The following is a 6299-nucleotide window of genomic DNA, read 5'->3' as shown; positions in this document are numbered from 1 at the left end:
CGGCAAGATAGCTCAGTGGTCTAAAGTGCCTGCTTAGGCAAGCTTAGGCAAAGTGCAGCAACGGTGTATGGATAACCAGCATGACATGCCTGCCATGTCAGCCCCAGGATGGGTTGAGTTGACCACAAAAAAAAAAAAAAAAAAAAAATCACTGGAAGAGACAACTTCTGGAGCAACCCACTTGGGCCCCCTTTTTGTCCCGCTCTTGAACAGGAGCTTTCTTTCCCCCAATAAATATATTCTACTCTTAACCTTGTTTGTTCCTAACATTCATTCTTCAGTTTTCGAGAACACGGACTGGTCCTAGATACCTTTCAGGTGGGGAGTTTCATTCCACTGATTCACTGGTACCATTTTCTGTCCTCCACACCGTGCAGCCATCAAGGCAGAAGCTGACTCCCAGAGTCCTTCAGAAACCGTAGAGCTAAACTCACTGGCTAAGAATGTCTCTCAGCATTCCTCTTGCCACTTCATTTTAGGCCTCAAGAGTTTTCCTTGAAATGTGCCAGACCTTTAGAACATTTCTTTTCAACCACTTACCCTAAGAGGACCACCAAGGGGATGGTGTTTACCGAACCTCTTACATGTAGCCTTTAGCTACACATCAAACCTGTATGTCTCTACCCCTGGGACACAAGCTTCTGGAATTCTGGGTTAGATCCTTTCTTCTTGGAAAGCATCCAGAGGATTTCTTGTTCCCTGAGAGTTGACTGGGTTCAGCGTCTGAGTTTCACAAAATCAGGGATATTTAGGGCCGGCCAAATAGCTCAGCGGATTAAAGCGCCTACAAGCAGGCACAGGGGCCAGAGGTTCAATCCCAGGGCCCACAGTGCCAGCCCTGTTCCCCTGGTGCACTGAGCAGGCAACTGAGGCTGGGCGTGGTGGCGCGAGCCTGTAATCCCAGCCCTTGGGAGGCTGTAAGCAGGCAGATCATTATGAGTTTGATCTAGGAGCGAGACTCTGAACACCTTGTAGACGCTTCCCTAAAATACAAAAAAAAAAAAAAAAAAAAAAAAACCCAAAAATCAAGGATATTTAACTGAAACTGGTAGTGGAAAATAAGGTTACTTTCCTGCTTGCCAGGGAAGTACTTATTCCACTGAGCCATCTCCCTGGCCCCCCACCACCCTTTTTCTAAATTTTGTTTTGAGACAAGGTCTTGCTAAATTGCACAAGCTGACCTCAGACTTGTGACCTCCTACCTCAGCCTTCAGAGTAATTGGGTAGGTGCCACCACACCCAGCTGCTTGTGACATTTCTAAAGGAATATTACAAAGGAAGTGGGATTTCACCGTCTGCCTTTTAACTTGCTTTTCAGAGTATGAGATCAAACCCAGGGCCTCATGCATGGAGGCAAGCACTCCACCACTGAACTGGGCCTCAAGCCCAAAGGATACTTCTTGGTTTTTAAAGCAATGCTGCAGAACAGTGAACTCAACGATCACAGTGAACTGAAGCACTCACAGGGTAGATACAACAAAAGTGCAAGTTGGCCGCAGCTGAGAGGCCAAAAGCAGCCAAAGGCAACAGAAGACTTGAGGCTGAGGTGCTTTAGTGCCTGAGACTTTTCTAGATTTGTGATGAGGCACAGGGTTGCAGGGAGCTTTCTCAGAGCTCTTCCAGCCTCTGTGGGAGGGGATTAGGGCTGCTCAGCAAGGCTGTGTTGTTTTGTTCCCTGCCCATATTTCCTAGCCTCCTTACAGAGAGGCGGGGCTTTGGCAAACAGAATGTGGGCAGAAGAGGTAGGCTGGGCTTTCAACCTGCCTCATAAAAACCTCCTGCAGAGTTTTCATCTGTGTGGTATGACAGCATTTAACCTGAAACTAATCAGAGAGAAACAATCAACATAAATTTACACTGTGGGGCTTTTTATAAGGCAACATGCTAGCATCATCAATTTTCCTCACTCTCTCCAAAAGTAAAAGACTTTTCTAAACTCATGGATAAGCCACGCATGGTGACTCACACCTATAATCTCTACACAGGAGGCTGAGACTCCTTAGGAGGATCTTTGTGAGTTCAAGGCCAGCCCGGACTACATAATGACACCCTGTCTCAAAAGACAAAAAAACAAAAATTAAATTCAAGAATATTAGAAAGACATGAACTTTGATTAGATCCTGGGTTGGAAAGGGATTTAGAGAAGGGTTTTGTTTTGTTTTGTTTTTGGCGGAACCGGGGATTGAACTCAGGTCCTTGCGCTTACCAGGGAAGTGCTTATTCCACTGAGCCATCTTCCCAGCCCCCAGAGAAGGGTTTTAAAGGTCATCTGAAGAAGAATTAAAGAGATTTTACTATGTATCATGTAATACTATTGTATTAATGTTAAATTTCTTTCTTTTTTTTTGGCAGAACTGGAAATTGAACTCAGGCTCTTGCACTTGCCAGGCAAGCGCTTATTCTACTGAGCCATCTCCCCAACCCCTATTGTTAAATTTCTTGTGTGAGGTATTAATATTGGGGTTCTATCACAAAATGTCCTTGGTCTTAGGAAGGCACAAGTAGTTAAGGATAAAGTCATGATACCTATAACTCACTATTTGATTATAAATAAAATAATAAATTAAAGGGCCAGTGAGATAGCTCAGCAGACTTAAGTGCCTGCTTAGGCAAGATAAGGACCCGGTTTGATACCCTGCACTACAGCAGTGCTGACCCTGCCCCTGGGCTTCCTGAGCCAACCACTGAGACCAGGAGTGGTGGCACCCACCTACAATCTCCGCGCTGGGGAGGCTGAAAACAGGAGATCACTATGAGTCTGAGCTTCATAGTGAGACCTTGTAACAAATACATACAAAAAAAGAAAGAAAGAAAGAAAGAAAGAAAGAAAGAAAGAAAGAAAGAAAGAATAAAAAGAAAAGAGAGAAAGAGGGCAGGGAAATAGCTCAGAGGCTTAAGTGCCTGCCTGGTAAGCACAAGATCCTGAGTTCCATTACTGGTACAATAAAGAAAGAAAGAAACAAGGGGCCGGGGAGGTGGCTCAGTGGAATAAGCGCTTCCCTGGCAAGCGTAAGGGCCTGAGTTCAATCCCCAGTTCCGCCAAAAAAAAAGAAAAAAGAAAGAAGCAAGACAGAGAAAGCAAAAGTCTTAGAAGAAGGATACATGGTTCCTTTTACTTTTTTTTAAGTTTATAGTTTGATATTATTTAAAATGGAAACTTTAGCAAATTTAGAGCTAGGATGTAGTACAGTTGTAGCATGCATCCTTCGCATGCACAAGGCCTTGGGTTTGATTCCTAGTACTGCAAACAAATAAACATAAAAAGCTTTAAAAGAAATGTTAGAACTTTTTTATTTTATTTGCTGAACTGGGGATTGAACTCAGGTCTTTGTGCCTACCAGGCAAGCACTTATTCTACTGAGCCATCTCCCTGGCCCCCTAGAACTTTTAAAAATTAAAATATACTTTAGAACTTTAAAAATAACTCTCTGAATCACAGAAACTTATACTGAAAAAAAAACCTGTGGGCCAGCAAGATAGCTCAGCAGTCTAAAGTGCCTGCTTAGGCAAGCTTAGGCAACGTGCAGGGATTGTGGTTTGATCCCAGGTACCACATGCTGCACCAGCCCTGCCCCCAGGGCAAGCTGAGCTGGCCACAAAAAAAAAAAAAAAAAAATCCACACTGTACATGTGGACAATAATGCTGCAACAGGGGCAACAATCTTGTCAGGTGTTTATGTTAGTGATAGGTTTTTCAGCAGTGCAGTAAAGAGATAGGAAAAATAGAAGAAGCCTTTACTTAGTCCAAAGACTCAGAGAGGATCAAAGGCAGATGGGAAAAATCCTCTGACCTGAGACAAAGAAAGCTGAGACTGTTAAGGACTTTTGCTAGGGTGGAGTTTGAGGGGCAGATTCAGTTACAGGTAAGGAACTGACTGGGGTCTCTCCTGTGTTGGCGAAAGATAACAGGAAAGTGTATCCAGGGCTGGAGTGGGGAAGGAGGAGGAAATGGTCACCAGGAAGATAAGCTACAGTTTTAAGGGCTTCCGCCGTGTTAGCTGACCACCATAATAATTTAGTAGTTTATACTAGGGACAGAAGCTATGTCCCTAGGGACAATTTATGACAAAACTCATGTAGGTTTTGTTTTGTAGGAGTGGTATAATTCAATTTTTTTTTTCAGTCCTGGGACTTAAGCATACAGCTTAACACATAGCTGGCAAGCTGTCTTCCACTGAACTACACCCCAGACCCAAATTAAATAAAAATTGTAAAAAAAAAGAAAATCAGCAAAGGTCATGCCCCACTTACTAGGAATGGAGCTGAGATTAAACACTCCGGTGCATACTGCCTTCCTCTATGACTAAAAAACAGCCACAGGCTGGCTATGCTCTGGAATCAAATAACCTACTTCCCGACTTTACAGAGCGCTGACCTTGACAATAATTTCTAAATGATTCTTAAATGCTGAAGTTAGTCACAGAATGAAAGAAGAATGCTTTTGAAACACTACTGTTCTGTGGAGCCCAGCTTGAGAACACGTTCAGGATTTATAAGATTTGAGGATTAACTAAAACAATGATTTAAAAACAAAAGAACTAGAGGTGCTTCGATAGGGATTTAACAAGAGTTTAGGACAGTTAGGAAATACTCATTTCCAGCTAGCCTAATTAATAGGATAAATTTGTGGGCAGAATTTTTAGAGTGGAGAAATGGTCTGAAAGGTAATAGGATTTTATAAAAGCAACTGCTTTACAGTAATAGATCTTTGCATTTCTCTCTTCCAAATTCTGTTCTCAGATCTCTTCTCTCTTTAATCTTTTCCAGAATTTCCTTCTGACCCCTCCCCCTTTCCTGCCCTTCTCCCACCTTTCTGGCTTGTTGAGATTACGTCTCCCTCTGTAGTTCAGGCTAGGCTTGAACTCGCTATGCAGCCCCAGCCGGGCCATGAACTCAAAGTGATCCTCCTGCGTCAGACTTCTGAGTGCCAGGACTGCAGGTGTGCGCCATCATTCCCCACTTAAATCCCCTTTCTTTAGCCTATCACTCAGTGCTAGTGTCTCTTACACTCTGTGTCACTGCTGTACTTCTCTGTGACCCTCTAAGCACGTTTTCAATTACCTCAGAAGCTGCACTAGGGTGTCCAGTGGTATCAGTCAGCTTTCCATTGCTGGCATAAAATACCCAACATACGTACTTTATTTTATTTTATTTATTTATTTTTCCACAGTGCAAATGCTTTAAGAGTCGCAGTTCATCCCGCGGCCCAGGCGGTTGACGTCCAGCACCCAGCAGCAGAGTTCAGCGCAACCTCCGGGCTTCCGGCTCTGACTCCAACGGGGTGAGCACGTTGTCCTCACGCGTGGCTCCTTCACACCGTGGATGATGGAGCAGCTCCTGCTGTCCTTGAATTCCACGTGCACCTAAGTGCACTGTCCCTACAAGCCAGTCCTGCCTGGCACTTTGGTGAGCCTAGCCAGCTTGATGGGCGGCACACGCTCGTGTCCATGATGGCGACCTACAGCGACGGGACGGAGAGTGACATACACACTTTATTTTTTGTTTTGTTTGTTTGTTTCTGGAACCAGGGATTCTAACTCAGGCTCTTGCACTTGCCAAGGAAGCGTTTATTCCACTGAGCCATCTCCCTGGCCCCCCTTTTTTTGTTTGTTTTGTTTTCGTTCTGACATGCACACTTTAAAGGAGGGTTATTTGGTGTGGAGGACCACCTGAGCAGCTCTCTTTGACAAAAGAGTGACTGTCTTCATTTTGGCTGAGCCTGACCCTGTTTCCTTGTATTGATATGTGCAGAGCTGGCTGGGACTTCTCTTTGTCCTGCAAATTGGCCTTACACATTGTATATTGGTCTAGCCGAGGTGCTGGTGGTAATTTTTGAAGGCAGCGTGTGTGTTTCCCTGATAACCCACACCTGCTGCTCTCCACTTGAGCCAGATGGAGACAGGATGAAGAGCCACTGCTCCACGCTGTCGGCTGGGATTGAGCCTCGAGATTGAAGCTATGACTTTCGGGGGCTTGAAAGATTACACATCAGAGCTAAAGCACCAGACCCTCAAAACATTAGGTACTATCTCAATAGCATAATGCAAATTACTCTCTCTGCATATGACAGAGGTAAATGCAGACCTCCCACCCAGCCCAGCTCACAGTAATCACTTACTTCCCACAATTTTCTTCCTCAAGGGCTGGTGAGATGGCTCAGTGGTCTAAAGCACCTACTTAGAACAAGCTTATCAAAGCACAGGGACCGCGGTTCAATCCCCAGCACCACATACCAGCCAGCCCCGCCCCCTGGTGGGCTGAGCTGGCCACACACACACACACAAATAAATAAAATTTTT

At 44.6% G+C, this 6299-nt stretch overlaps 1 pseudogene; it reads right to left on the bottom strand.

Moving 5' to 3' along the window:
- Positions 1 to 5241: 5241 nt before the first annotated feature.
- Positions 5242 to 6299, bottom strand: part of LOC101559766 — a 70350-nt pseudogene continuing 69292 nt past the window's right edge.

Source organism: Octodon degus, unplaced genomic scaffold (assembly GCF_000260255.1).
Source record: "Octodon degus isolate 3935 unplaced genomic scaffold, OctDeg1.0 scaffold00020, whole genome shotgun sequence".
Lineage (NCBI taxonomy): Eukaryota > Metazoa > Chordata > Mammalia > Rodentia > Octodontidae > Octodon > Octodon degus.
This window is presented reverse-complemented; position numbering and strand designations above follow the sequence as displayed.